The sequence below is a fragment of the Sorex fumeus genome, unplaced genomic scaffold (assembly GCF_029834395.1).
Source record: "Sorex fumeus unplaced genomic scaffold, SorFum_2.1 ptg000061l, whole genome shotgun sequence".
NCBI classification, from domain to species: domain Eukaryota; kingdom Metazoa; phylum Chordata; class Mammalia; order Eulipotyphla; family Soricidae; genus Sorex; species Sorex fumeus.
In genome coordinates, this window is record NW_026606118.1 from 48,363,219 (window position 1) to 48,384,316 (window position 21,098).

Here is a 21,098-nt window from a genome sequence, read left to right on the forward strand (position 1 = left end):
CTGGATTGGATGCTCTTCTAGTTGTTCTGTTCCTGTCTCCTGGGGTCTGTGGTGATGTGGTTGGTTCTGCCCCTTCCTCTGCTCTCTACAGGAAGGTGAGGTCTCTCTCTTCTGCTCCTCTCTGCAGCCATGAGCTGACTGCACGTGGGGATGAAAAGAAGTGCTCCCCTGGGTCCACCTTCAGAGGGGAGCAGGTCCCCTTCTCAGATGTCATGGTCAGGTCAGCGCTGTCATCATGAGCAAGAGAAGCAGCAGCTCTTGCTCCCCTTGGTCTAGATTTTCACCTCCTGTGTGACTCCTTCTACCTCTCAACCTCCAGCTACATTCTGTCCTGCTAGCTGGAGCCTAGGCCTGAGGCTGCCAGTTCAACTGTTACCAGCGGGAAGAACTCTCAGAGGATGGAGTTGTCCAGGCTGGACGTGCAGCTGATTGTACAAGGTGACACAGTGGGCCAAGGGGGTGTGCTGGGTACCCCTCCTGCTCGGATGTTAAGAATGAGCCTCGAGGGCACATGAGTGATGGAGAAGGTCCGACCTTGCCATATTCTCCTGACAAGTCTCCCCACTGTTGGGCAGACGACTCTCATCTCAGTGAATACGCACTGTGCTGTATGTGGTCAGAGTAAAAGCTGTAACTTTCTGGACTAGGGTGATAAGGTGGGTCTCTAGCTTTCTGTGCTCATTAAAGTGAGGTGCAGCTGCTTCCCTGGCTCCTGGGTCGTAACTCTTCAGCCATCAGCTCATTGTCTGTGATAGAGGAGAAGGGCCCCTCTTGACCCCACTCCAGCTGTCCTGCTCATACAGTAACTGTGAGCAAGAGCAGACAGTGCTGTTCCTCTGAACTGTAACTTCTCAGACATGACTGTTCATTGGGTGGAATAAGATCTGCTCTGAAACCACTTCCTGCCCCTGGACAATGGCTGTCTTGAACTATTTTGTAGGTGTGGAGTTGTTTTATAGAAGCTATTTCTTTGAACTAAACTTTGGAAGTCTTTCTGTTCCTAGCATACAATCTTAGCTTTCACATCACCACTAAATGAGGTTAAACTTTTCAGGATATTAATCAGGATTGGAGGAAGCAGACAGAAGCCATTGGAAATGAACTCAGCAGCATGGGAGAACTATCAAGGTTCGTTTCCCCTCCTGAAACTAGATATTTTCCTCCATATCTGGATTGAAATCCTCCTTGGATCCATATCCTTGATCTCTAAATTGAGGTTGATCCACTTTCCTAACCAAGGGAATTATGTGAGCTATGGCATTGAAATTGACATTAAGCAAATGCATCATCAACTCAGAGATCCCCATGAACTAGGATGTCCCACACATCCCTCCTGTCTTTGTGCAGTGACCTCCCCCTTTCCTTCCCTTTGCTGTTTTGTCACCATTGTGTTGACCATGAGCAGGATTTCCATAACGGTTGACGTGTTTTCCAGTTGGCCTGGGGTTCACACAGTTTGGGTTCTGGTGATCAGTGTGCAGAGTGAGGTACTGCGCTAGTTCATGTGAACTGGTGCCGAATTCAACCCTTAGTCTCATGCATTGCAGGCAGGTGCTCTGCTACAAGTCCCATTTCTGTGACCATGAATTCCTTTTAGAGAGAGTTCCCTAACAATGTCAATCCTCTGTGTTAGGACACTGGCTGCTGTGGTTGCCATTCCATTTGTGACATTGGATCCCACGAAGGTCCTCAATAGCCTAGGAAGATAAAATGAGTCTTTTCAATGAAATGAGGCAAGAAAGATAGTAAGGCTTTCAGATTAGAAAAGTCATTCAACTCTCACCAATTTCAGAGGACACAATATTATACGTGAAACAATAAACTTGTACAGTCAAGTGACAAGCTGAGAAATCCATGTGCAGAAACCACGGTCCTATTTTCAAATAATAAAACAGAAGAGAGAGAAAATTTTTAAACGACCTCATTCAACAACTGTGCCTCAAAAAACAGGTATCTCAGAATTAATTTAATAGAAGAATGAAATTCTCATATAAAGAAATGTATAAATCACTGCGAAAATCATTTTAAAAAGACAGGAGAAAATGGAAATATATTCCCTGTTCATGGATGATAAGAATTAACAATGTCAAATGACAACCTATCCCAAAGCATTATGCATATTCAATGTAGTCCTTAATTTTTGTAAAAAACCTTTGACATTCATGAAAGATACAGATCGAACAATGTAGAAATTGATATTGTGTAATAACACCCTCTCCACACAATAGCCAGAACAATCTTAGGGACAAAAGAAAATAAGAGACTTCTCTCTCCCTAAATGTTCAACTGCAGTATAAAGTCACAGTGATCAAAGCCCTGCAGTATTGGATTAAGGACAGACTCTGACCTTGGACTAGAATCCAGAGTCCAGAGACAGATCCTAGGTATATGAACAATTTGTTTTTGTAAAAGATCAAAAGTATGAAGTTGTCACAGAAAGCCTCTTCAACAACTGTTGTTAGGGAAGCTGGTTGGTCTCATGCTAAAGAATGAACTCAGGCCACTCTCTAATACTATGGATAAAAGTTAAATTAAAAATGAAGATCTTGACATCATACAAGATTCCCTCAATTATATTGATGAAAACATAGTCTGAACACTTCTTAGCAATTAATCTAGAGATCTCTTCAATGATTCAATACCTTTGACCAAGTAAATGGAACCAGAAAGAAATAATTGCATCAGACTAAGAAGTTTCTAGCCAGTGAAGAAGTGACCAGAATGTAAAGATACTGCACAGACCGGGAGAAAATATTTGCGCACCACTCATGTTACAAATGGTGAAGATGTATCCAGCTAGCTTGGGAGCGGCCAGGGCGCCCCCGACTGGAGTCCGCAGCTTCCCGGGGAGCGCATCCAGCCAAGGCGCCTGGGGCTGCACGCGCTGCGGCCGCGCGAGGGCGGGGGTGGGGGGGAGAGGAGGGGGGAAGGGCTTGACGGACTCAGCATCGCCGCTGCTTGCTGAGCCCGCTGCAGCGCCTGCGGGTCCAAGGGGCGGCGAGGGCCCGGCTCGCCTTCCCAGCGCTGGCCCCGCTTTTCCCTGGGCAACCGAGCATCTGCCGCCCGGAGCAACTCCTGGCGCGCTGCAGTCCAGCAGAGCCCAGCCCGAGCCACCGCCGCCACCGCTCCCTGGCACCCTCCCCAAGCGTCTCCCTTCACGCACTGATTTGCGCCGGACACAGGACCCTCAGCCTCCAGGGGATCTTACCAGAATTCCACTCTTTTATCACATCAGCTTCAGAGCCTGGGAAACCCTCCCGGGGTGACAGTTACTGCTTGGGATGTCCCCTCAGTTTCCTGAGCCAGGCAGACACATAGCACTGGGGACAGCAGGAATCACCATCAGCTTTTTCCTCTTGGAGGGTTTAAGGATCCCTCCAAAGCCTGGCGGTAATGAAAATGATCACTATGTCCTAGAGTGGAGGACTTCAGTCAATGAAGAGCATGCCGACATTGAAATGAAGAATTAATCTACATAGGAAGTAGAGTCGGAGTGTAGCTCACGCCTCATGCCTAGGGAAGACCTGGGCTTGATCCCTGTCACACACAAAAAGTAGAAGAATGTACATTTTAAATCTTACCTTTTGCACCAGGGAGAAGGATGGTTAATAGAAGTGTTTTGTGTGTGGGAAACCTGAGTTTGATCCCTGGGACCACACAGCTCCCCCAGTACTCCTGGGTTTGATTCCAATCACCAGGAACCCCCTGAGTACTGCTGGTGTGACCCAAAATATAAGCAAATTGATAGGTAAGAGACAGACTGATCCTTGATTTCATGTTTATTCAAAAAGCCAGGATGAAAAATCCCTTGACTGGGAAGAATAAATGTACTCTTAGATAGTGCTTTGCAGACTTCAGTTCCCATTCATATCACTTTGGAGATGTTACTAAAATGCAGGTCCTATTCTGTGAAGTTGAGGTTCAGACAAATGTTTTGGCTTTTATGTAAATTTTCAGATGTTGCTAGGATGCTGGTTGCTTTAAGCACAGTGTGCAGAAGGAGGGTGCCTATTGGCCAAAGTGTTAAAAATGCAGGGATGCTTGCCTAGTGCCTCTATAAGAGTACAAATAAGTTAAACAAAGGAGAAGCATGAATCAAACAAGACACAGTTGTTCCCATTTAGATGGGTTCAAGCATGGATTACCCAGGCATTCACTGAGTACAAAGAAAGATAATTTTGAAGCTTCCTATGAAGCATCAAAAAAAAGGGGGGGTCACTATACCTTGTATCCTTCACTGGAGAGGAAAGTGCAGCATTTTCTAGTAAAGGAAACCAAAGGCTCTCAGCTACTGAACTGTATGATGCCAGTTTGCACAAATCTCTACCTCTCTACCTTCCTTCAAAAGTGGCTAATGAGATGGGTCCTGGAAAAGAATATGTCTTTTTCCAAAGCATACTCTTAATTTGACAATAAACTCTCTTCAAAAAAGGCAAAGGTAAAGGTAAAGGCCCTCCTGTTGATTATCGATTTGCTCGAGCAGGCCCAGTAACGTCTCCATTGGAGACTTTGTTGTTACTGTGTCTGGCATATCGAATACTCTCGGTAGCTTGCTGGACTCTCCGAGAGGGGCGGGAAAAAAATTCGAGCAAAAACAAAACAAAACAAAAAGAGGTAATTTATTGTATTGTTGAGACATCAGTTAGAAAACATATGCTTTAGAATTTGGGACATGTAAGAATTACGGGCTTCCAATGCGTATCTATGCATTTTTAGCTTGAACATTATCAGAAATTTCTAAGGATTTATAAGCATTTACAGAATGACTCTAGGCTTTCAACTGTGGGCCATTTTTCTAGATCATTTGCTTAGTGCTCCTATAGGCACCCAGGAATCTCATAGATGATTTTCAATTATTGTCATGTACTTGACCCAAGAAGACCTGACTTTGTGAATTGTATCTGTTCTTTTACTATTGTGTGTGTGTGTGTGTGTGTGTGTGTGTGTGTGTGTGTGTAAGAAGCAGTGCTGCTTGCCTTACACTATACAATGTGCAGAAGATAAAGAACACTGCCCATAGCTGAGTGGGATCAAGTGTCTCGAAGCCTTGCAGCCTGGTGAGAATGGTCCATGCTCATGAGCATGGTAGGTTAGTTACTGATTTCCTTTGAGTTCTTGCCGCTGCCCACCAGCTGCTGTTGCCATCTTTGACTTTCTTAATGTTTTGTTTGGGGAGTCAGTGATGTGTTTCTTTATACCTACATGCCAACTTCTTCTTTATATTTTAAGAAGACTTCAAGAATACAGCATCCATCTACAATACTGTTTAAAAAATCCTTGTACTGGTTTATGCTTGAATTGGGGTGCGTATGTTGATTGATATTCATCCTCAACTTTTCAGATCTTTGAAGGGAAATAAGGACTAGTTTGAAAAAGTGTTCGTTGTTTGAACATAAACTTAGCCTACATCACTCTTCTGATCATTATGAATAGAAACGGTAAAGCATAAAAAGATGTATATATATATATGTATACATAAAAATACATCATCTCATTACACATATTTGTATACACATATATATCATCCTCACTGGTAGAACTTTACAAGAAGAAAAATAATCAACCACTTCAAAAAATGGGGTGCAGTAATTTACAGATACTTCTTCAAAGACATACAGATGTCCTAGAGGAATAGAGGTATATAAAAATATACTGTATCACTTACCATTAGGGCAGTTCAAATCAAACCAGCAATACAACGTCTCATACTAGAAGACCAATACATACCATATTGCAAGAGTAGTTTGCTTAATCACACTCACCAAGACAGAGTCTACTGGGTGACAGACCCAGGCAAAGAACCTGAAGCTATTGGTGCCGTTCAAAGCTCTCAAGGGCATTTGTAGGGTAATCTTGTGAGCCCACCATTCTTTCACAGTCTATCATGCATCAGCAAGGCAGGACAGGTTACAACATGGCTCCAATCATGCAACAGGCAGCACAGCTCACAGCAAAGGAAGAGAGTCTCCTGAAACCAGAGGTTTTGTGGTTTGTACAAACTGCAAGTTAAGACCTTTCTCAAAGGTAATGTTGTTCACCCATACCAGTACAATCGTAAGTCCAAGGAATACATGTCCTAAAATTTAAAAAACACATGATAGAAAATTACATGATAATAATTCACACAGCATAATCAAAAAAAACAAAAATGACAAGTGTTGATATGGATGTTGCAAAAAAAGACCATCATTCATTGCTGGAGGGGATGTCAACCTGTGTTTTTCTATTGGAAAAACAATATAGACACCTCTCAAAAAAAATAACAAGAATAGAGCTTTTCTTGCTGAGAATCTAACCCAGTAATTCCACTTCTTGGCATGACCCCAGAGGTCCAAAATCTACTCAGAAAAGACATATGTACTCGTATAATCATTGTAGCACTATGCACAATAGCCCAAATTAGGAAAGAACCCAAGTATCGAGAACAGAGGACCGCATAAAGAAAGTGGTACAAATCCACAGTGAAAAACTATGCAGCTATCAGAGAAGACAAAAGCATGTAGTGTTCTACCTGGCTGAATTTGGAGAGTATCCTATAGAGAGGAGAAAATAATAAATGCCTAAGGAAACAGGAACTGTGAACTGTTCCTCAGTAAGAAACAGGGAGGATGGGGGCACTAGGATATGGATAGACACCGAGATTATGGTGGGAGAAGCAGATACTCTGGTGCAGTGCATGGTGCTGGAATGTTTTATGCTTGAAATCCTACCATTAACAATATTATAAATTATCTCGCTCAAGGGCTGGAGCGATAGCACAGCGGGTAGGGCATTTGCCTTGCACGCAGCCAACATGCCCGACCCGAGTTTGATTCCTCCGCCCCTCTCGGAGAGCCTGGCAAGCTACTGAGAGTATCTCGCCCGCACGGCAGAGCCTGGCAAGCTCCCCATGACGTATTCGATATGCCAAACACAGTAACAACAAAGTCTCCAATGGAGACGTTACTGGGCCCGCTCGAGCAAATCGATGAACAACGGGTGGGCCTTTACCTTTACCTTTACCTTTATCTCGCTCAAATATTTTTTGAAAGCCCAAGAAAAAACACAAACCACAGTTGTTTTTGGTTTTTCATTTTTATGTTTTTTTGCCAATATCTGTCACAAGCAATTAATCTTGCAACTTTAAGTACTTACTACAAATACAAGATGCACACTCTAATAGGGAAATGCCTAAGGGAAGTAAGTAGGGATGAATCCTTGGAAATCGTACCCCTCTATTAGTGGTTACTGACAATGTGTGACTTTCATTGAGGGTGAAGTTCATGGAGGGGGTCACAGAAAGGCCACATTATAGTCAGATGGTAAAACTTCAATTCTTTTATTATTGGTATATAATTTAGGGAGGGATTTTTGTGTCACAACCCATGGTGCTCACTGGTTACTCCTGGATCTGCAGTTGGGACTTACTCATGGCGGTGCTCAAGGGACCATATGGAATGCCAAGGATCAAACCCAGGTTGGCCACGTCCAAGGCAAATGTCCACCCGCTGTACTACTGCTCCGGCTCTTATTCATATATAATTTTCACAAGACAAAGTACGTGAGCTCAAGCACTCTATTACAGTGTGACATTCCACGTCCTCTCTCCTGAAACCAAGAAAACATCCCCATCCTCCCATGGAGTCTATCTTCTGCATCCTTCAAATTAGGAAGAGTCCCTGTTGTTTTTGTATCACCTTGGAGAACATCTGCCATTTCTAGAAGGTCAACATAGCTTGTGCTCTTGTTGATGACTTTTCTACACATAAGCATGTTTTTGTGGTTCTGAAGTCAGTGGGCCCCCTTTGGTGGTTTTGTAAGTCAGGGAGGAGAGAGCTGGTCACCTTCTCCCAATCCACCTCTGCCATGCTGGGACCAGTTGGGAAGATTAAGACTTTAAAGGAATGTGATGAGCCCATGGGTGGGGCTGACCTCGAGTCCAGCCAGTCCCATGAAGTCCTATCAGCTCGCCCCTTCAAGCCACACCTGAAATCTGCATGGTGTTCTCTGCATAGGAGTTGGTCTTCACCATCTGATCTTTTGGGGAAACCCAAAAGACTTAAGCTGGAGTGAGAAATTGTTCTTTTCAGGAAAGGAAAGTCAGTCCTAGGCCTTACCTATGATTTCCATGTACTTTGTCCTGTCTCACAGAAAGGATTTTCAGGAAGAGACAAAAAGTCAAGTGAAACAAATGTTTTGGAGGGTTTTAGGAAGGGGAAGGAGTGAGAGAAAATGTGTGAGAGTGAGAGTACCATGTCCAAGAGAGAAAGTGGACTTCCCCATCCATGGAAAAAGCCCTAGTACACATCTCAAGAGGGAAGATATGAGTGACACATGTGCTCAGGGACCACCTGGGTTTGGCCTGTGGCACAAGCAGCACATAGACTTGGGCAGCATATGTGTGGGCTTCCTTCGTTCAAGATGCTTTTATGGGGTGTCTTCAATTGGCCCCACATGGGACTTTCTAGCTAGGTAAGAGCCCATTGGTAGAGATGTGGCTAAGGGATAGAGTTGGGAAGGTCTTCTTTGGAAATCTTTTCCTTAAACTTTGTTTCTGCTGGATCTTCTCTGGGAGAATGGCTCCAGCCTTCTGGGCTAGCTACAGGTAAAGGTCTTATCAGGTCTAGCTGCCTGTATCCTCAAGGTGGGTCCAGACAGCATTAGGCCTAGGTGGTTTTACGACTTTTTAAGAATTCCATTCCCATGGGGTCCCTTTCCTATATACCTGCCTGCCTACATCAGTTCCTCCAACTTGCCATTGACAAACGTTGAAATATTATTCATAGTAATTTTTCTCTGAATGAACACCTTACAGTTTGATGAAGCTGTTCTCAGAATACTTACATGTACTTATATGATTATATACTTCATGATATTATGATTAGGAGGAAACTACTTGACAGAAGGTGGATGTTTTAGAAACATTGCTATAACCGTTATATTATTCTTCCCTGACATAACAAAAGGACAGTGGTGGAAGGTCATGGGCTTTTTTGGAGGTGGTAGCACATAGTAACTTTGTTTATAAGTTTATAAATACTATAAGCTTAAACAAAATTGTAATTGTATTACTTAAACTAAATAAAACTAAAATAGAATAAAAGAAAATTACATATCCACCTGCAAAAAATACTTTTTTCAGTGATGCAAGTAGTTTTTCTGTTTGTCTTGTTCTGCTTTGTTTTTGAGCCACAACAGCTGCTGCTTAGGGTTTCCATCTGACTCCACACTCAGGGATTCTTGCTGGCTGGTTGGAGGACCCAAAGGGGGGAAGCTTGGGAATCAAACCTATGTTGGCCCCATGCACCCTACCTGCGGTGGTGTCAACTGACCCTCAAAGAAAGAGAGTTTTGAGTGAACAAAACTTATTTAGAAAGATGTAAGGAGAGAGAAAGAGGAAGCATATGTTCAAGAGAGATCACAGTTTTCTCCAGAGAGGAAAGAAGTGCGAGCAAAGAGACACAGAGAGAAGAACGTAGGATACATATTTAAGGGAGAACAGAGGCTTGGAGAACAATTAAGCAAGCAAAGAAAGAGGCATAGAGGCAGCAATAGAGATATCTATTCAGGGAGATCACAGACCAGAGAATACAGGCCCTCAAAGTATTTAATTAAAAAAAATAAAGAGAAAAGGTAGACATAACTTTCCAAGACATTAAAGCCAGAGGCATCTGTAAGGGTGAAATACCACTAACAAAGTAAGTGGCAGCAAAGACAAACAAATGGGACTCCAATAAATTAAGAAGCTTTGGTCCCTCAAAGAAAATAACAATCAGAATAGAAAGACAGCCCACAAACTGGGAGAAATTCTTTGCTTACCATGCATCTAAGAAAGAGCTAATACCCAAGATAGCCAAAGCACAGGTCAAACTGTACAAGGAGAAAAAATCCAACCCCATCAAAAAATGGTGAGAAGAGATGAACAGAAAATTCCTCAAAGAAGAAATACAGCACTGTAGCACTATCTTCACATTGTACATCGATTTGTTCGAGCAGGCACCAGGACGTCTCCATTGTGAGACTTGTTGTTGCTGTTTTTGGCACATTGCAAATGCCACGGGGAGCTTGCCAGGCTCTGACATGTCAGCAGGAAACTCTCCGTAGCTTGCTGGACTCTCCAGGAGGGAGAGAGGAATCGAACCTGGGTCAGCCGCTTGCAAGGAAGCACTGTGCTATTCCCACTGTGTTATCGCTCCAGCCCAAAGAAGAAATAAAAATGGCAAAAAAGCCTATGAAAAATAAAATCACAAAGCATTACAAAATGCAAATCAAAGCAATGAAATATAACCTCACATGACAGAGAGTCACACTCATCACAAAGAACAACCACCACCTGTGTTAGCAATGGGTACAGGGCAAAAAGGACTCTAACTCACTGCTGGGTTAGGTCGGCTGCTCCAGCCTTTTGGGAAGACAGTTGAACACTCCTCAGAAAATTAGGAATTGAACTCCCATATGATCCACAATTCCACTCTTGAAAATATACCCATGGGCCCCAAAGCACAAAACAGAAAAGGCATCAGCATTCCTATGTTCATTGTAGCACTGTTTAATATAAGCCAAATCTGCTAACAACCTAGACACACAAGATGAAGAAATTATGGTTTCATATTCACAATGGAGTATGACACAGTCATTAGAAAAGATGGAATTATGAAATTTGCTGATACATAGATAGATCTGGAGAGTATCATGCTGACTTAAATGAGTCATTGGGAGGACAAACACTGACTGACCCCACTCATTTGCAGATATACAAGTATCAAGGTACGAGAATAATGCCCAAAGACCATAGGAACAAAAGGCAGGAAAACGGGTACTCCTAGAGAGCTTGCCTGAGTAGGGAGGTGTGGTTTAGGTCCAGAAAGGGACCACTATAACAATGATAGGGAAAAGTGGTTAATTTGGATGAGAACTGGGTGCTGTAAGAAACTTAAGTGATGCACATGATATACTTTCACTAGCAGTATTGTAAACCACGGTGCCATAAATAAAAAAAGAAAATAAAATGAAAAGGCAATAGACCTTAGTATGCATGGGCATTCCAAAGGTGCTTTCAGACTAGAAGGGTTGACTTCCATCAGAGCATTCAGAAACGGATTGGCAGCGGCCAGTCTATTTGTCTTCTGAAATAAGCTCTCCTGATACTAGTCTGTCCTCAGCTCAGGGATTTCCTCTCAGGCTCTATTAGGATGGAGAATACGATCAATATCATGCCCACCAGCACCACATTCAGCAAGGGGCTCGAGGGCACCAGCATGGTTGGCCAGTAACTAGACCTCTTTATGCCTTATGGTTTCTCACCTCTTACCTTATTGTTCTAAGCATAGGACTGCAGGATTAGGGGAATAGGTGTTTGGTGCAGTATCTCCCAAAGCCCCAGAGGACAGTTTGACACCTGAGATATCTCCTAATTGCAGCTGGCTGCTGTGGAGGAAGACCCTTTGGGCCCACTCTCTCTGAGTGCTCTCCTTCTGTCCCTGGGAACTTTTGTTCATTGTGGTCTCCAGGGGTTTCTTGGCAGGAGTAGAGTATCCAAGTTTCAGTGTAGAGTTTCTTGGCCTGTAGGAGGGGTTCTCCACACTCAGTCATCTTGGCTCAGAATCCTCAGAATCCTATTTTGCGTATCGTTTTCTCCGCATCATAGTTTGCAGATTTGTGTAGATAGAAAGTATTCAGCATGTTTTTATTAATTTGGAACATACCCATATTTCGGGAGTCTGTTGATCTTGGCATACCAGTAATGAAAATATGAATTATTCTTCAGGATATACCAGAGAAAATTCCTCTGTTTTTCCCAACTTCTTCACCTACATGCTTAAATTAACCCACTCTGGGTTGGAATGAAAGGTCCGGATCTTGGAGATGTCTTTCTTGGAATCTCAGAAGAGCTCTATCATGCTGAACTGAACAGTGGAAGAATTCGAGACACAATTCAGAGAAGTGAGAGGGAGTCAGTCATGTAAACTTGGCCCTTTCCTTTTGTGCACTCCTTGGGCGGGAAGTCCCAAGTGAGGGAGGAGACTCATTCTCCTCAAAGTTCTGTGCCTTCTGGGCCAGTGGAGAAACAGTCACCAGCCGGGAGCAGGCTGCCAGCCGGAGCTTTCTTTTCTTGCATTTCTCCTCTCACTTCCTCTTCATCCCACTTGTGCTGGCCTGCGCTTGTACCTTTCAAGTCAAATGTCAGCACTAAGAAAAATGTTGTCCTAAAGGAACAATTCTAGAAACCCTTACATTTCTATGCTCCTATGGACCTAGCAATGAAGACACGAACCATAAAATACCAAAGGAATAAAAGCTGATGGCATCGGGAGAGAGTGACAAGTTCTAAATTAGTGTGAGAAATTTTAATTAAGAAAGTTTTCTCAGAAGTTGAGAGAAAGTTTTAATAATCCTTCCTATAAATTAAAACAGTTAACCAAAAATCAACCAAAGGAAATCTTTACTACACTGAAACAGAAGTGAATGTTAAATATCTATGAAAATTCAGAGACGTCTGGGATCCTACTAAACAATTAGATAAGGGTTAAAAAGATAGCTTAGAGGGGCAGGCACGTACCTTGCATGTGGCCAATCCTTGTTTGATCCTCAAAATCATAGATGGTCCCCAAGCACTGCCTGAAATGATCCCTGGTCGCAGAGCCAGTAACAATCCCTGGGCTCAGTCAAGGTGTCACCCCAATACCAAATAAAATCATTTTATTTGGGTTTGGGACCATTCTTTTATTGGGATCATGTGTGATCCCAGATTTTAAAGTGCATTTATAAATGGCTACAAGGATTATAGTATCCAAGCCAAGGCAGATCTTCTGTTAATGTGGAGAAATAGAAAGGAGAAATTTTAGAGCAATCCTGGTGTGAATCATTTGAAAGGCATCTGGATGGTTCCTCAGGGTAATAAACTGAACTTGATAAAAGTTAATGTGAATTTTCATAAACCTTTATAAGCCATCAAAAATCAAAAGTGAAAAAATCTATGGAAACAGATTCTGGTGTTTCAAATTTCCCCCCACCACACACACATTTTAGGACATGCATCTCTCTGAGGAGGAAAAGCTCAATTCCAGTTAGGGTGCAGGACTCTATCTAAACGTGCATAAGGCTTACAGGTTCTTGCTACTGATTCTCAAAAAATAGATTCTCCTAAAGTAACTCAGACTTGCAGATCGAAACCCACCATCAAGGGGCTGGAGTGATAGCACAGCGGGTAGGGCCTTTGCCTTCCACACGGCCACTTGGGTTCGATTCCCAGCATCCCATATGGTTCTTTGAGCACCACCAGGAAAAATTCTTGAGTGCGCAGCCAGGATTAACCCCTGTGTATCCTCGGGTTTGACCCAAAAAGAATAAAACCAAAAAACCCCACAGCATCAAGAGATTGGGGGGTTGGGGGTTGGAGCAATAGTACAGCAGGTAGGGTGTTTGCCTTGCATGTGCAGACCCAGGTTCGATTCCCAGCATCCCATAGGGACCCAGAAAGAGGTTATAGGTGGTGCAGAAGTTATGGGGCAAGCTGAGGGATAGTGTTCTTGACCTGGATTAACAAATCACAAAGTTATTCATGATTGTGTTTCAGATTGACAATGATCAAGCAGCAAGCCCTTCACAGTGACTCCCTCCCTCCAACAATGCCCCCGGTTTCCAACCCATGCCCACCCCTCCAATGCTATGGCAGGCACTTTTCTCTTTTTCTTTTTTTATTGTACTGGCCTTTCAAAATATCTTTAGCATTTTAATAATTTTCTCCATCTCTTTTGTTTTCAGAAAAATTATGCTCTTAAATTTCCTTATCTATTTTTTTCTGCTTAAATAGGACTTACTTTTCATTCCCTTTTCTCACCTTGAAGAGGAAACTTAGATTACTGATCTTAGAATGCTGTATTTTTAAATGATATGAACATTTAATACTTTGAGTTTCTCCAATTTTATTTTGAAACATTTCTTAGGAATATATGACTTTTTAAATAAAATTTCTCTTTGACCCATGGAATAAAAATATTTTGCTTGATTTTAAGAATTTAGAATTCTATTTTTCTGTGTAGTTATCAATGGACAGTTTCACTCTCTAATAATCAATGTGTGTGTATATGTGCACATATATTTATCAATGATACAGAGGTGGAACGATAGCACAGCGGTAGGGCATTTGCCTTGCACACAGCCAGAGTGGGCCAAGCTGGGTTCGATTCCTCCTCCCCTCTCGAGAGCCTGGCAAGCTACCAAGAGTATCTCACCTGCATGGCAAAACCTGGCAAGCTACCCGTGACTTATTCAATATGCCTAACACAGTAACAACAAATCTCAAAATGAAGACGTTACTGGATCTACTCGAGGAAATCGATGAACAACGGGAGAACAGTGCTACATATAAATGAAATTTTTCAATAAAATAAAACAGGAACGGGAAGTGCACTCAAGTTCTAGAACAAATGCATAGCATCCACAGCATCTGTGTTCTGCGTTTGGTCCTCAGCATCACAGGATGTAGCACAGGTGAATCCCAATGTCAGGCCTGGCCACTGAGCTCCCAGACCCACAGGGGGCTTAAGGGGACCCAGGTATCCTAATAAAGGTCCCCTCCTAAGTGTCTCAAGAATAAAAAAAAATAATTTTAAAAAAGTAAATGTTAAACAGAAAACGTGAATAAGCAAGTCACACACATAAACGACCCGGACAAGGACAGACCTAGCAGGTATAAAGTGCTGCAGAGATGTCCGAGCTGGAAGGGCACCAAGGAAGACTGTCCAGGCTGAGCTGTGGCCACCATGCTGGGGGCACGTGGGCTTGCTGGGATGTGCCCGAGCACTTAGCCATTCTCTTTCTAGGAGAAACTGCCCTTTCTAGGAGAGATGGACACAGCCGATGGGAGTCCTCCAGGAACGTGGGCATCATTGCATCTTTGTGGTCAGATGTGAACGCGCTGTGGTGGCGCCTTGGGGAACTCTGACTGATGGTGACCCACAGGTCACAGAGTGGGGCATGGAGGCGGGGAGGTGGCACACACCTGGCCCCGTCTCCATTCCCAGAAACTTTAGGTTCTGAAGCACCTCAGTGTATAGCCCTGGGGACCCCTGAGACCCGTCAGGCTGGGCCTGCTGCTTCCTAGTTCTGCAGAACCCAGCAGGACACGGCCTCTCTGCATCCACCAAGTATCGCCAGGAGACACCGCCAACTCTTCTGAGCACGACCTGAATCCCCTCTAGGGCTCCTGGAAAAGCCACAGACACAAGACTTGTCAGCGGAGCAGTCCCCACTAGCTTGCAGAGAGATCTCAGTCCTGCACCAGCCATCCAGTGCCAGGAGCACCAGGAATGAGCCTCCTCCTTCCGCACTACTTCTTCACTGCCCTCTAGTGACCACAACTGACATTGCCAAACAGGCCAGGAGAACTAGTTCAAGAACCCAGATGCATTTGGACCCAGTGGGCAGGGAAGACTGTCTGGGGAGGGGGTGGAGCAATAGCACAGCAGGTAGGCCAGCTGCCTTGCAAGCCCAGCCTCAGTTCCCGCCACCAGCTTTGGTCTCCTAAGGTGTGTCCCAAAAGAGTTATCTTGGGAATTGAGAGGCAAATCAAGACTTGGCTTTTGAGGCAATTCCTGGTGCAAAGACTGCAGGGTTATTTGTGTGTGTGTGTGTGTGTGTGTGTGTGTGTGTCTTTGTGTGCGTGTGGAATGCACAAAGGTGTGATGAGTCTGCATCACCCTCCTCTGACCTCACATTTGCCCCACCTCTGTGGCACCTCTTAATTCCCTTTTATTCTCTCTCCCCTTTTGGGTGCTGTGGTTTGCAAAAGAGGCTTTGAGTGGCAATCATGTTTGGTCTATAGTGTACTTTCAGCGTGCATCTCCCATCCTGGGAGGATCCTCCCAACACCCTTTACTTGGTGCTCCCTTCTCTATCTGAGCTGCCTTTTCCCCTAGCAAGTGCGCCTGGCCTCCAAGCCATGGAGTGACCCTCCTGATACTTATCTCGGCTATTCTTGGGTGTTAGTCTCCTATTTTGTAACTTTATGTTCCTCAGATGAATGCAATCTTTCTATGTCTTTCCCTCTCTTTCTAACTCATTTCACTTAGCATGATACTTTCCATGTAGTAGCAACAAGTCCTTTAAAAAAAAAAAATCAATCCTTCAACCTCCCTGCCTGAGGATATCAGTAGTGAGGCAGCACTTCTAAGGAAGGCACAGCCAACCCCAACTTTTTCTGCCTCCTAGGCTAGTGAAGCAAGGTGGGTGGCCACCCTGAACCAGCTTCCAACTTAGTTTTCTGCTATCAAAAGGTCCTCACCCCATGCAGTGCCCGGGTTCAGGCCTGGCAGCTGCCAGGCCCGCATGGACAAGACTGGCCCTGCTTCCACAGCAGAGGGCCCTCCAGGCACCAGACGTTCCCACCAAAAGCATCTCCCTTGATTCCCTTGGGGGAACCCATTGCACACAAAAGGGTTGAGCAAGCACAGGCAGAGGCTCTGCAGAGGAGAAAGCAGCCCAAAGTGCCCACTTTTGTCACACATCTCACCACCGGGGGGCGATATTGGACAGCCCACACAGCCACAGATGGGAGGGTGCACTGCAGAATCCCCTGGACATAAGCGTCTTCAGGCTTTGCCCTGCAAGGGGACCGAGCAGGACCAGTGAAGGACCCAGGCCCACGCGCACTCCTGGTGCGGGTGGGCTGCTTAGGGGCGCCACCACTGCAAGGCTGGTTTCCGTCCTGGCAGCTGCATGAGCTCCCTCGCCCCCAACTTCCCAATCCGCTGCCCGGTGCTGCCATGCCTCAGGCCTCTGCAGAGCTCTGAAAGTCCAGATCCAAGGAGCGCCCTCCCGCCGGGATCCCTGCACCTCCCGAGCTCCCGCCGCACTCCCCCTTCCCCTGCCCCCCCCCCCCCCCCGGCCTGGGCACCCGCCTCCCGCCACCCTTGCCAGTCCCAGAAACTTCCCCAGCCACAGGCCCGGGGGTCCCTCCAGACCCGCGACGAGGGGGTGTCCCTTGGACTCTCCCGGGAGCAGCGGCCACCGCCGGGCCGGAGGGCGCGGGGATGGGCCCCTGGCAAGGGCCGGTGGTCACCCCGGCTGCCCGCCACCGCCTCCCTTCCCCTCCCCTCCCCCAGCCTCGCCGATGTCCAGCAGCGCTGGACGGCCAGCGGTCCGGGGAATGGGGCGGGGCGCGCGGCCTCGGGCGCGGTCAGGAGCGGGCGGGGCAGGGCAGCGCGGCCACGCTTGGGTGCGAGGTGGCCAGAGCTGAGGCCAGAGCTTGGCGGCCTGGCGGCTCCTGGACAGCTCCTGTCCCGCACTTGGGTCTGGAGGGCGGGGCGCGGTGCAGTGGGGACACTGGGTGTGGCCTCCTGTGGACAGCCTAGGGGGTGTGGCCTCGCCTACGTAATAACTAGGGGTGTGGCCTCAATTGAGCTGGGTCCTCTGGGGTTGTGGCCGCCCTTGCCTGTGGCCTAGGGGTGTGGCCTCGCCTGTGTAAAACCTGGGGTGTGGCCTCACTTCCAGCAGAGCCTGATGCTTTGGTTGCTTCTGGGTTGTCTCCTTGGGGTGTGGCCTCCCTTGCCTGTCGCCTGGAGGTGTGGCCTCACCTGTGTAACCCCTGGGGGTGTGGCCTCGGCTGTGTAATGCCTGGGGTGTATCCTCCCTTGTGTGACCCTTGGGTGTGGCCTCGACTACGTGACACCCGGAGGGTGGATTGGCCTGTGTGATGCCTGGGGTGTTGCCTGGCCTGTGGCCCACCTGGGTATGTGGACTCGCCTGTGTATCACCTGGGGGTGTGGCCTCCACTGTGTATCACCTGGGGTGTGGTCTCACTTCCAGCAGAGCCTGTCACTTTGGGTTGCTTCTGGGGTGTCCCGTTGGGGTCTAGCCTGGCTTGCCTCTCACCTGGGGGTGTCGCCTCACCTGTTTAATGGCTGGGGGTGTGGCCTCGCCTGAGTAATGCCTGGGGTGTGACCTTGCTTCCAGCAGAGCCTAACCCTGTGACCTGCTTCTGGGGCACTTTCATGCCTTTCCAGGGTGGGGGTTCTGTCCCACCAACTCCCTCACAGGTCTGTGCTGGGGGTGGGGATGGAGCGGCTGTGATGAGGGGCTGCTGTCCTGGACCTTCCTCCTCCTGGGGCTGGTCCCCCTGTTCTTGCTGGGAGGGCTCCAGACAGGTCAGCCATGCCCGCTTCTCACGTGGTCAGAGAAGCACTTCCCCTCAGGCTCACAGGCCGAGGTCCTGCCCAGCACCCACCCCACCCCAACAACTCCTCTGGTATCTTCCATGCCACTGGCACCCAAGGCCTCCCCGGGACCCACATTTCCTGCAGTGAAGCCCCCAGAGCGTTAGCCCTTCCCACATGTGCTTCCAGTCAGGCCCAGAGTGTCCTTGATGTTATGTGGCCATGCAGTGTGATCTGATCTCAGACAAGTGGAGATGCTGATGGGCAGAGTGAAGGGGGATCCCTGTGGAAATTTCCTTCTAGTCGGCCTTTGGGCAGCCCTGGACAGCGCCTCATCCCACTCAGGCCTTTCCCTTCCTTCCTTCGCCATGTCCCAGGAAAAGAAGATCCTCCTGGACATTGTTCTGCTCCAGGAGGCCAAGGAGAACTTCCGCCTGCAGCCCCACGAGCAGTTTCTCACCTGGTTCAAGGACCTGGAGCTGATCTGGAGGAGGAAAGGTGGGCAGGACAGGCCTGATTGGGGGAGGGCCCAGGTTCCAGTAACTGGGACAGTCTGCGTCGTCTCCATGGACCCACAGCCCAGACTGATTTGCAGCCTGGACCCATCTGGTCTCCTGAGCCTGGTAGGGACCATGCTAGTGTGGCTTTGGTCGCCAAGCGCTGCCTCTCTGTCCCCAGATTCGTCCTGTACTTTCAGCGGGAGCCCCCGACTCAGCCGTCCAACCCAAGGCACCGCTACTAACGAGCTTCAGAAGAAGCCACTGTCCACACTGGCTGTGACATCTCCTTCACTTCTTTTTGTTTTTAAAGAATATCAGCCATATTTGTTATTAACACTAACTCAGCTTAATATTAAAACATTTGAGCAAAAGAATGTGTTGTGTTGCCATTTCCTAGCGACACAATATCCCTCCGTGGCGTTCCCCACACACTCGAAACCCACAGGAGCAGCTGTCCATGGGCCTGGGATGAGGGGTGTGGAGAAACTTATCCAGAAACTTCCTTCATCTCCTTGGTGTCTGAAACTTCCCTTCCAAGCAGGAATCTAGGTGGACCCCACTGTCGGGAAAGGCTCTGCTCCTTCCTGTGTGTATCCCCTGCACACCGGGGCTTTTCTCATGGTTGGGGAAGCTCTTGCACTTTGTCGGGATATCTGCGGGATATCGTCTGGTATCTCCTCAAGCGGGGCAGATGCAATCTCCGAAGCATCGTCTTCTGGTGACGGTTTTCAGCAGGAAGTAACTGGCTTCCTTGGTCCCCAGCCCCTTCAGGGGAAGCTGAGCTGCTGTTCCCTGCCTCCATCCTCCCAGTAGCCACGATCTGAAGAGCTTAGCTGTTGTTCCAGAGAACGTGACAAGCCGCGTTCCTACTGACAGCTGCACCGCCAGGTCCTACCTGGTGATACCCCAGTGTCTGCTACCCTGGAGATTTCCCGATGCCAAGGCTTACCTCGTGCTGCTCTTCTCCAGTGCTCTTCTCCCCAGCCTCCACTAAAGTGTCCCACTGTTGGGTCCCTTTAAAGAAAACCGACTCATTTCCCAGTCGCCTGACTTCCTCTCCCAGGCCAACAGCCACCTCCTCTCTTTGTCCTCTCCCCTAGCCCGGGTTGTTCCTGCGGTGTCCTGGGCTTAATCTAGTTGTGCTTATAAATGTACCGTATAATCCCATAAAGCACCTTCGAAGTGAATGCTTCGTTGTCGCACACGCGGACTTTGGTTTTCATGGTCCTCAATGACATAACAGTGAAAATTAGACTTACACGTACCTTAAGTCTGATTTGTGAGTTTCTTTTCCTTTTCTGAAATGAAATCACTTTACATTAGGACTCCTGTTTTCAATAGCGTTATTGTTCGTAGTATCAGGGTACACTTGGCATTGTTTCTTCCTTCAACATTGAATCAGTTCCCAGAGAAGACAATGAAGGCAATGGGCCTGGGTTGTTCCTTGTGGGAAGGTTTCACAGACAATGTCTTAACTGCACCTGGCGGGGTTCAGGGGACCATATGGAATGCGAAGGATCGAACCCAGGCCGGCCAAGTCAAAGGCGAATGAATGTCCCACACACTATACTACTTCTCCGGTTCCTATTGATATATCATTTTCACAAGACAAAGTACGTGGATTCAAGCACTCCATTACAGTGTGACATTCCACGCCCTCTCTTCTGAAACCGAGAGAACATCCCTATCCTCCCATGGAGTCTTTCTTCTGCATCCTTCAAATAAGTAAGATTGCTGTTGTTTTTGTATCACCTTGGAGAACATTTCTGCCATTTCTAGAAGGTCAACATAGCCTGTGCTCTTCTTGATGACTTTTCTACACATAAGCATGTTTTTGTGGTTCTGAAGTGAGTGGGCCCCCTTTGGTGGTTTATGAAAGTCGGGGAGGAGAGAGATGGTCACCTTCTCCCAATCCACCTCTCCCACCCTGACACCAGTTGGGAAGCTTAAGACTTTAAAGGAATGTGATGAGCCCCTGTGTGGAGCTGACCTCGAGTCCGGCCAGCCCCACGAGGCTCCACCAGCCCCGTCAAGCCACCCCTGACATCTGCATGGTGTTCTCTGCATAGGAGTTGGTCCCCACCATCAGATCATGCCCACCTGCACCACATTCAGCAAGGGGCTCGAGGGCACCAAGATGGTCTGCCAGTAACTAGACCTCTTCATGCCTTATGGTTTCTCACCTCTTACCCTATTGTTCTAAGTATAGGACTGCAGGACTGCGGGAATAGGTGTTTGGTACAATATCTCCCGAAGCCCCAGAGTACAGTTTGACACCTGAGATATCTCCTGATTACAGCTGGCTGCTGTGGTGGAAGACATTTTGGGCCCACTCTCTCTGAGCGTTCTCCTTCTGTCCCTGGGAACTTTTGTTCATTGCGGTCTCCAGCGGTTTCTTTGCAGGAGTAGAATATCCAAGTTTCGGTGTAGAGTTGCTGGGCCTGTAGGAGGGCTTCTCCATACT